General features: G+C 47.6%; 1 non-coding gene across 1 annotated transcript; it reads right to left on the bottom strand.

Moving 5' to 3' along the window:
- Positions 1–8,118: 8,118 nt before the first annotated feature.
- Positions 8,119–8,195, bottom strand: TRNAF-GAA (transfer RNA phenylalanine (anticodon GAA)). Its single transcript has one exon. It is a non-coding gene; the product is annotated as a tRNA-Phe (tRNA).
- Between the last annotated feature and the right edge of the window lie 695 nt (positions 8,196–8,890).

Raw genomic sequence — 8,890 nt, 5'->3', positions numbered from 1 at the left:
AGGAAAAAGGGGGGGGGGTGTACATCCACGAGGCTTGGTCTTAGGACTTGGGACCGGGTCGAAAGGCCAAGTGCAGCTGGGGGCTCGTCAGCAGAGGGGAAGGGTGTTCTTGGGAGGAAATGGGGGGGTGTGGGTCAAGCAGGAGTGTTACTTCTAGAGCAGGGTCACGCAGAGGGAGAGGGTCTTGTGGCCGATGCACGAGCAGTGCGCGCAGGGAGGGGTGCCGGGGGTTTAACATACGGGCGGAGAGGCCATGGAGCCTAAAATGGCTGCCGTGTACGTGTGTGCATGGGTCTATGCTGGTGGGATAACGCAGTCAGTGTTTCGCAATTATTCGTTCTGCATACAACAAGGAGTACAGTGAACACAAATGAACGCCGATTATGTGCATATACATTGCCATTTTCAACAGTCGCCGCTTTTTACATAAGCTTAGTTCATTTCGATGTTTACCCCAACTGACGGAGTGTACATATAGCCATGTATGGCTAATGAAATAGCGTTTGTCAATACTAGCAGATTGCGTTTAACCATATGCAGTCCATACTATCGGCAGAATGCGGTACATGTGAATTTACATTTGTCGGGTTATTCATACAAGTCTAGAGATCGGCATAATACCTAGTCGGGGTCATTCAAGAAAAAGGGTTTCGAAACATTATAGAATCAGGTTTCGACTTTCTCTCCGGTGACATCAACATACAGAAAAAAGTGCTCTAATACCTTCGGGTCTCGTCAGAGCTATATGTGACCTTTGGAAAACTAAATACATGAGCGATCGATGAAACATTTTTTTTTTAAAGCAATACAAAAAATGGTTGAGGGAGGAATTCAGTTCGATACAAGCAATTAGTCAAGGGGTGGGTAGAAAGTTCAGGAAGGGGGGGTCTTTGTCACAATGTCTTTTTAACAGAGTCCGTCTTCTTTTGTTGGCGCTGTTGAGCACCGGCGGTGGAGCTATAGGTCCAGCTCGGATTCATCCTTACGCGTTGCAGGGTGCGATCAGTCCTCTGCTGTTAGATCACAGTCCTGTTTCCTAACTGATCTTCTTAGGGGTGCCTCATGCTGGGCACCTGCGTGTCTTTCTTTTTCCGTGGCAAAAACCTTATTCTATCTAAATGCTGTTCTTCTTTTCTGAGTCAAAAGTTATGCGAAAAGGGTGATGTCGTTGAATAATCGAGGGAAGAGAGGGCGGAGTGGGATCAGATCTTTGAACACACCAAGGGACCAAAGGAGCAAAGGATGACGAGCAGGCAGGCCCATCAGTCGGACTCAAAAGGGACGGGGACTTCAGGCACGAGTGGGTCAGCAAATCGAGGGCTTCAAGGCAGCCCTTCATTCCTTTATCCGCCGAGTTTGAGAGTGGTGCCTCGTCCCGCGTCTCGTTGCTCTGCGATTCCACCTTTGGTTGAGGTCACACATGCGTCATGATCTGTGGCCAGGCTGTGCGTCACGTCCAGCTCCTCTCCTCCGGTGATTGTATCTTTAAATGAGTACAAAACAAGTTTTAGGAAAACTGGCAGGAGAAGACATTTATACACCTCAATTCCGTCCCCAATACTAAGTAGGTGGGGGGCATGTTCATCGATCACAGTCAGAAGTCATCACTTATGGAGAATGTAGGAGGGCATTCCCACTGAATTCATAAGTCTATTTGGCGTCTCTTTGTGACGTACGGGGAGAGAAATCGGACTCCTATCAACAGTGTATTATAATCACACTTGAAATCGAGTCCTTAGGTAGAGACTCGCCCTTTTTCTTTTTAACCCAAGTACTGACAATCTTACATTTTCCTTCGGGGTCGGCTAACTTTTGCAAGCAGGGGCGTTATCGTCATGAGGGGGGGGGGGGGGCAGACGTTAAACATGCATTTCTTGGGGAGTGATCGTTAATCAAAGTCATCAATTACGCTTCGGGGGTAGCTGATATGGAGCTGGGGTCGAACGGGGGAAGCGAGGACGCTTTGGACAGGGAGCTGGGGTCAATCGGGAGAAGTGAGGACGCTTTGGACATCCGCACGTAAGTGCAGAGGGGTGAGGAAATCTGGGCATTGGGAATTGCACTTCTAACGGACTGAAAAACAGAAGACCATTGACGTTATAGTCCCCCTATAAAAAGGCCAGATTAGGAGACATCAGTCGTCTTACCTGTCCTTTCTTTCATTACCAACTCGGGTTCTATCGTTTTGCAGAAAGGAGAGGTAGTAATATGGCAAGTTACAATAGTTTTAGTTCTTGTAAATTTTGCCGAACACCTTTGTGTTCGAAGAGACCCAATTAGGTGTGTGCCGGCGGGGCACAACGTTACCACGCAAGGGAGGGGGGAACAGGGGGACCCTCAGAGAGAGAGAGAGAGAGAGAGAGTCGCCCGTACTCTAAACGAACCATTTGGTACACGTATGACATGGAGAGAGAGAGAGAGAGAGAGAGAGAGAGAGAGAGAGAGAGAGAGAGAGAGAGAGAGAGAGACGTGTACAATAATGGGCCATTCAGTGTGCACACAACACAGAACAGCAGGGGTTAAGTAACACGGGAACACAAGCAGAGGGATGATGTAGATCCATACAGTACGTACACACATACTCAGGTGAGAGAGACAGTACATGTATTATATACAAAAATCCAAGACAAAACATAGAACAGTTATTGGCCATAATGATCTCTTCCTGTATGCTGTGCATCCTTAGCATCCTAAGCTCTTTTTACCTTTTTCTTCTCTTTTATCGTCGGCTGCCTTCACTGGTGGCTTTGGTTGTACACACTTACGCCTTTGGCAATTGGTCAAGAACTAACCTGATCGGGCTAATGTGTTTCCAGGCTGAGGTAACAGTGGGTGTCAGTTGGGAGAACAATGGGGTAGCTTTGAGTTTCATGTCTATGAGGGGATGAAAAGGAGGTAGTAAATTTTAAACATTGGCAACATTCCTAGTCCTCCAGGCGGAGGGTACTTGGGTAAACCTCACCTCGGAATATTCCTTAAACTTTCCCTATTTAGTTAAACGTAGGAGTTTATTATTAGTGTACGTCATTCTTGGTGGTATTATTCGGGGTGCCAAGCGAAGTCATATTTTGTAGTTTCTGTTTCAGGCTGTCCTTCCAAGCGTTAAGTTCAGGGAGAGAAATCGTCGTTGCTTGCACGTCATGTGTAGGCACCATAATCAAACCCCTTTTTTTTCCCATCTCTTCGTCCGCTAGACCACTATATATATTTTTTTTTTTCGTGCTTTTTACTCGACGTTCCAATGTGACCTGCAGAAAGAGGGAAGAAGAAGGGGGAGGGGGCAGCATTTAAACAACACATTAGCGCGCATAAACCTGAAAAGGCTTTTACTTACTTCATACTCGGCTTATCTCCACGGGATGCAGTCTCTGTCAACTCGGCATTTAAGCCCAGGTGGACCGCTTAGTGTGGGAGAGACATTTATCGGAAGCCTGTGGATAGCATAGGTCGCCCAAGTGTGGTATTTACGGATCGTGTGCAGGGGGGGGGGGGTCAAGTGGCACTCCTTCGGGGCGACTTAGGGGCATTTTAAAAACAACTTTCCTGATACAGGTAGCATATAAAGTATAGGCTAAATACCAGGATCTTTAGCGGTTGCTTTAGGCTGTACAAAGATGAAAAACACATACAACAAAAACTGGACCGTTCATATTTGCAATATTTCTGCGTACTATACTTTTTAACCCTTAACTAATCGAGCTGAGCCATTTCACCTGTATTTTAGTTATATCGGAAATAATGGTCATTTATTCGAAACTTACCAAACTACGCGTGACAACTATGTTTGCTTTTTCCAGAAATCTTTAATAAGAATGTCGGTGCACACATACGGGCCTACAACCCCGTGGGCCGGCCACGGAGCAGGCTGGAACTGTACATGTGGGGATACTTATTAGTGGAAAACCTAATAGAGTCGGTGGTCGTTAATTTCATAAAAAAAGTGCGACAAGTGCAATAAAATCATATCGAAACTTCAGTGTGAGCAAGTATCATAAGTGTTGAAATCCGAACTTTCAATAATCATGATGCATCAAAACTTAACAACAATTCATTGTCCGAATGTTCAATCAGTACCCATCTCATGTCAATTCATTGTCCGAACACATAATCAGTACCCATCCCATATCAATTCATTGTCCGAACACATAATCAGTACCCATCCCATATCAATTCATTGTCCGAACTGACAGTACACATCCTATATCAATTCATTGTCCGAACATATAATCAGTACACATCCTATATCAATCCATGTGTTTAAAAACTGCATACATATCTCATGACACCAAGGCTGAGCAATCGGGGTACAACAAGGAGTTGAAAGTTTCATTGGTACCGGCGCCATTTTGGGTGCGGCCAGGCAGATCTAGGCATAGTCAAAATGTCCACCAACTCTTGGTTGGCCCAGAGCCTCTTTCGGCAGTCCAAAAGTTCCGTTACAGGGCGACAGAAAGGATCGGTGGTATGAACCATCAGTCAAAAGGGGGAGGGAGGCAACAATTTTTTCTACCGGGTCATACTGGGTTTTCACCGGAACTGATCTGAACTGTAGTCTGCAGGATTTTAGTCATTCAAACTGAGGCTGGCACCAGCATGGGAGCGCCGACGTCTTGCGGCTACATTTTCATCGTTCCGCGGGCAATCATGGCAGTCATTCCCTATCGGGGGTGTCTGCGGGGGTCGGAGGCCCCCCTGGCTCTTATAGAATCTTCAAAGTCGAGGAGAACACTTCTGTTTGTGGGACTCATTTCTTGATTGACAAGCAGCCGGGCCATTCCTTCATGCTGGGCCCGCTCCTGCCGGGTCGACCGCCATTTTGGGAGTTCGGCAGCTACCGGCAATCGCGGGGTCAAATGGGCAGACGGGCTCCAGCCTGTTGGGCGAGGCGTCGTAGCACCGCCACAGTGGACGAGACCCTGCTGGGTGAGTGGAGCGTCGCTGCACCGCAAGAGCGGACGAACCCTTTGCCGGGTGCGTGGAGCGTCGCTGCACCGCAAGAGTGGACGAACCCTTTGCCGGGTGCGTGGAGCGTTGGGGGGTGCAGCTGGGGAGCCTCCACCTGGGGAGGTGGGAGAGGCTCGTTCGCGCCACCTCTCCTTCCCAGTGCACCCCACGGCGTCTTGCTTGACATTTGTTATGGCCGGACCAGGCGATGAGGAAGGGGGGGGGTCGGAGGCATGTGCAAGACATCCCCCCCCGTGTTGTCGCAGCCATTATTGTAGAAAGAAGAGGGGACGCCTGGCACGTTTCGGGCCGGGCCTACAGCCGATGGCGGCCGGACGCTCTTCGCCACGGCCCCAGGAACGGGTCCCCTTGGTTCATCCTGGGGACAGGCCTTGGCGCGTGGTGCCGCCTTCGGGCTATTCGCGTAGTGGTCCTTCCACCTCAGGCCGCCCCTGACGGCTTTTGTAGACTTTACGGCGCCCAAAAACTACTAGAAAGTAGCCCAAAGTAGCCCAACATTGCTACTTTGGGGAAGGAGGGACTGGAACGGCGTCAGGCAGACGGCGAAATGCATTGTGGGTTTCGTTTGTCGTTGCAGCCGTTTGTTATGTAAATAGTTGTTTAAATGTTTTTTTGTTTGTTCAAAAAAATAAAACGTGTTCACCTGTTACTTCGCTATAGTGTTGTATATTTTCTATTATTCGCCTAAGGTTTGTCGTTAATTGGGCGGGGTGGGTGGTGGAGCCAAGCTGTCTTGAAGTCATAGCGTTGAGTTCGGCTTTCCTCACTAGTTTCATATTTCCTGAGGGGTTGTTCCCTATGTTTTCATTTCAGCGAGGTCCCTAACGATTTTTATATATATGTATATATATATATATTTTTTTTTTTTATTTGCTAGCACGATACAGCGGCTAATCCGCATTCTTCTTTATATTTGTCCTTTTGTATTAGGAGTGTCCTCCGGCCGAGCCAGATGACCTACCTCTAATAAATGGTCCGGGTGGAACTAGTTTACCAATCAGTGGGGAGTAGATAGGCATGACAGATTACAACGGGGACAAAGGTCCGCATTACCTACCCTTCATTACTTGCAAAGACTAGACAGAATATTTCTATTCCACGTTATTTGCAAACAGAGAATACCTCAAGAGAACTATTCCTTGAACAATAAATGTCCAGACAATCAATCAATCAGTGGGGAGAAAAACAGGCATGACGGATTACAACGGGGACAAAAGTCTGCATTACCTATCCTTCACTATCTGCAAAGGGGGCAGAATATTTCTATTCTTCCATGTTTGTAGACAGGGAATATCTCAAAGAGCAATAATCGATAAAAATCGATAACAAACAATCAGTGGGGAGAAAAATAGGCATGACGGATTACAAAGGGGACAAAAGTCTGCATTACCTACCCTTCACTATCTGCAAAGGGAGACAGAATATTCCTATTCTTCCCCGTTTGTAGACAGCGAATGTCTCAAAGAGCAACAGAGCAACCAATCAATCAGTGGGGAGAAAAATAGGCATGACGGATTACAACGGGGGACAAAAGTCCGCATTACCTATCCTTCACTATTTGCAAAGAGAGAGGAACGTTCCTATTCGTCGCTGTTTGCAAACAGAGAATGTCTCAAAGAGAACCAATACTTCAAGTAGCAACCAAGGCTAAATGAACCAATCAATGAACAATACCAGTATTTAAATACCGATTCCAATACAAACAATCAATCAATCAATCAATCAGATGGATAAAGCCATCCTACCAATCAGACGTAAAGACGTCCTACTTAACCTTACCCGGACCGGACCGTGTGGACAGTTCTTCGCCTTCCCTTTTTCCAGCGCCCGATCGTTCTCTTTTCCCATGTTTTTACCGCAGCATTCCTGTGGGATTCCAGTCAGGACAGTAGGTCACTTGAGAGAGGTCCGTTCGGAATCGGTGAAGTTCATTCAATCGGCAGCCGGACGAGGGCCCTCTCAAGGCAGGTATACTCCAATCGTTTAGATGTTCACCCCATCGTCTGGACCTCTCTTACCGGACCTTATGTCGCTGATGGACCCCGCGTTGGGACGCCAATTGTGGAAAAGTCAGCCCATAATGCACCTGATACCCAGGCTGCTGGCGCAGGGCGCCTCTTAGTTCCCATTTTGAACAATTACCAAATAAAGAGACGGGCGCTGGGAGCAGGGAAACAAGAACAGAGTTTTATTTCTCATGAGGAGAGCCTGTCATTTCGGACACTCGCATAGTGTCTTCAGGAGGTGCTCTAACAAGTTTCTCTGAGGCTTCGTCTTTTATACACATGTTTACGATTCACAAACATTCCTTATTGCAATAAAGACGCTTTGAAGTAGGAAAAACATGCTTGGAATCCCAGCTTCAGGCCTATTCCCATACCAGTCGCTCAGATGTCATCCTCCCCTCCTGAACGTAACAAGAGATTGTGATCTCTCAGCCGGACATTCCTACAGGACACGAGGGCAGGAGGGGATGATCAGATCAAAGGTTGGTCAGGTGATAAGGTCGGACACTTCAGTTGGTGTATCACGGTTTTGTTATGCTGGGCAGGAAAAAGGGGGGGGGGGTGTACATCCACGAGGCTTGGTCTTAGGACTTGGGACCGGGTCGAAAGGCCAAGTGCAGCTGGGGGCTCGTCAGCAGAGGGGAAGGGTGTTCTTGGGAGGAAATGGGGGGGTGTGGGTCAAGCAGGAGTGTTACTTCTAGAGCAGGGTCACGCAGAGGGAGAGGGTCTTGTGGCCGATGCACGAGCAGTGCGCGCAGGGAGGGGTGCCGGGGGTTTAACATACGGGCGGAGAGGCCATGGAGCCTAAAATGGCTGCCGTGTACGTGTGTGCATGGGTCTATGCTGGCGGGATAACGCAGTCAGTGTTTCGCAATTATTCGTTCTGCATACAACAAGGGGTACAGTGAACACAAATGAACGCCGCTTATGTGCATATACATTGCCATTTTCAACAACTTCTTGTGGAAAATTGCAGGTGTTTGAGGCACATTGAAATGAAGCAAATCCTCCACTCTTGTCTGTGCTTAATTCGGCCTGAGGAGAGAGTGGGGAGGGGGAGGGGGATGGGGCAGGTGGGGGTACGATCTGTTTTATTTTCTGCCCTACCCTAGCTGAGTGGGGAAAAAAAAGGGGAAAACAAAACAACTGCCGAAACCCGGGATCGATCGAACCAGGGACCTTTAGATCTTCAGTCTAACGCTCTCCCAACTGAGCTATTTCGGCTGATAGACATTTCCATCCCTGTCACATTAATATCTCGGAAAGAAAGTTCAAAATGTGTCTGGTATATTTTTGTCTTGGGTATATTCTTTCCCCAATTTCCTTCAACTAGCCATAAATCTACATTTCAAGGAATAATGTATCTAGAACTTCACGCTGATGCGATACCCACAAGAAGTTAGTCATTAAAACGGACTCGTTTCTGTTTACTTTGAAAAAGAGAAAAAAAACACACAGAGCCCTAGTGATAAAGGAACCTGTTCGTCAGCGGAAGCGCCTCGCCAGAGCTTCGGGGCGCTTGTTACACTGGCTTGAGTGAGCTAGGCCAAGAAAGGAATGACCCAATCCAAGGGCTGCACTGAAACGGTTCTGTGGAAATGAGCACGTGTCGCTGCATAATATTCAAGTTGTGCCCTGTCACTCTCGAGTATTCCATACTCTTGAATGAATGCTGCATTCTGGGGCTTGTAGTTCTGAAGTCACAGCTATCTAAAGGAATTTCCGTCCATGCCTGTGCTGTTCCTCCTCTTGGCGCAAACCATGCTCTGTTTTGTCACGAGATGGCTCAGTGAGTTAAGGGCTCGAAGTCATGAACATTGATTCACCAAAAACGCCGGGGGTAGCGGAAGTAACAATACTCACCCTTTGACCTTAATGACATCACTGAAAGTTACACCATATGACCTTTGTAATCTTCT

Source organism: Lissotriton helveticus, chromosome 1_2 (genome assembly GCF_964261635.1).
Source record: "Lissotriton helveticus chromosome 1_2, aLisHel1.1, whole genome shotgun sequence".
Classification (NCBI taxonomy): Eukaryota; Metazoa; Chordata; class Amphibia; order Caudata; family Salamandridae; genus Lissotriton; species Lissotriton helveticus.
This window is presented reverse-complemented; position numbering and strand designations above follow the sequence as displayed.